Below are 1,815 nucleotides of genomic sequence, written 5' to 3'. Positions count from 1 at the left end.
AGCTGCTGTGAATCAGTTTTGACAATGTTCTTCCCATAATACAGCTGAAGATAATTAAATCCTAAACACTGTTGAAGGAAATGGTTAGGTTAAAAGAGAAAGAGAATCATGTCATTTCCATTTTAACAATCCGTGCAATCATTTTCTTCCAGCAGTTGGCGTAAAATATTTTTCCTTTCAACTGCTAATGTTATTAGATTCTGATAACATAACTTTCTCTTTATAACAGCTAGTTAGAAATAGTCTTTTATAACAATAGTTTTGCTAGACGGTACTACTCCTTTGAAAGTCGAACAGGTCCTTGTTCTTACCCACCGGTTTGCAGATGAAGCATGATATGACCGCATCTCCGAATTTGTAGAGATCATTACATAACAAATCTGTTTTCCAAATAAGATTATTCTACGAATTTGTGTATATGAGCGCGGACGTTCTATAAAGCAATCAGTCAGAGTGATTGTATAATGTAGACAAGTACTACTTCAAACTAAATGTCTCAAAAAGAGCTTTCTTTCAGGTATAAAAGAAAAATTGACGTCCCTTCATTATCGTGGAACATCTTATTGTGGTTTATCATCCTGCATCCATGCGTAGACTCCGTGAGACAGAGGTAAGTTATTTTAAAAATCTCTGAAACATGCAGCACTGTAACAAAATCTAAATGTCCTGTCGTTGAAATGACAGAGTTTTGCGTCCTTCTTAGATTGATAACCTTTATTCTACTATTTCATTACGACTGCAGGCAGAGACGCTGAAGTAAACGTTTCGGTATGCACGTTTGTTTGAGAGTGATATGTAAAATTGAGATTAAAATCAAATAAGAAATGTTGTTACTTTTTTTTGCTAATCTTAACGTATGCTACATAACAAGTTCAAATTTGATACACGTTAACCGAAAATGTTCATAGCAATCATACATATTAATTCAGGTTGTGGGTTTTTCAACGAATTCCTCACACAATTTTGAAGCTAGAAAGACCAAACTTGGCAAGCGAACCCGGGATGTAGCTTCCTTACAAAGAGGGGTAGAATATGCCCTCACGCCCCCCCCCCCGGCATGATGAAGTTCTAGAAATAGAAATGTCCGAATTTTGCATTAGACTTTGCGTCCTTCCCTACTCGTGTTTCTGGAGGGCGCCATGTTTGAAACGGTGTTTATACTCCCAATCACAAACTAGCGAAACTCAGTGTGGCACACGTGTTCAGGTACCACGGACGGATGTCATAACGGGATTTGTTTTTGGGTAAGGAACTCCTTTGACGTAGCTATAGAAATAACTGAAGTAAACAGAAGAAACTGATCGGTACACAGAGGACTCTATGAATCATAAGGGGGAGGCCTTTAAACCCCGCAATTTCAAAGGCGAGTATAAAAACTACAGCCATCCTTTTGACTCTGATCCAACAATATGTATGTGGTATCCATCCTTTTGACTCTGATCCAACAATATGTATGTGGTATCCATCCTTTAAACTCTGATCCAACAATATGTATGTGGTATCCATCCTTTTGACTCTGATCCAACAATATGTATGTAGTAGCCATCCTTTTTACTCTAATCCAACAATATGTATGTAGTAGCCATCCTTTTTACTCTAATCCAACAATATGTATGTGGTATCCATCCTTTTAACTTTAATCCAACAATATGAATGTGGTATCCATCCTTTTAACTTTAATCCAACAATATGTATGTGGTATCCATCCTTTTAACTCTAATCCAACAATATGTATGTGGTATCCATCCTTTTAACTTTAATCTAACAATATGAATGTGGTATCCATCCTTTTAACTTTAATCCAACAATATGTAT

General features: G+C 36.5%; 1 protein-coding gene across 1 annotated transcript in view; it reads left to right on the top strand.

The window, feature by feature from the left end:
* Positions 1–521: 521 nt before the first annotated feature.
* LOC111089804 (glycine receptor subunit beta-like) overlaps positions 522–1,815 on the top strand; it is a gene marked incomplete at its 3' end in the record, with an annotated part of 29,884 nt that continues 28,590 nt past the window's right edge. The window contains exon 1 of the mRNA XM_022402916.1: positions 522–610. The remainder of the gene's footprint in view (positions 611–1,815) is intronic.

The sequence above is a fragment of the Limulus polyphemus genome, unplaced genomic scaffold (assembly GCF_000517525.1).
Source record: "Limulus polyphemus unplaced genomic scaffold, Limulus_polyphemus-2.1.2 Scaffold7424, whole genome shotgun sequence".
NCBI classification, from domain to species: Eukaryota; Metazoa; Arthropoda; class Merostomata; order Xiphosura; family Limulidae; genus Limulus; species Limulus polyphemus.
The sequence above is the reverse complement of the archived record's forward strand: the minus strand, read 5'-3'. Positions and strand labels throughout refer to the sequence as shown.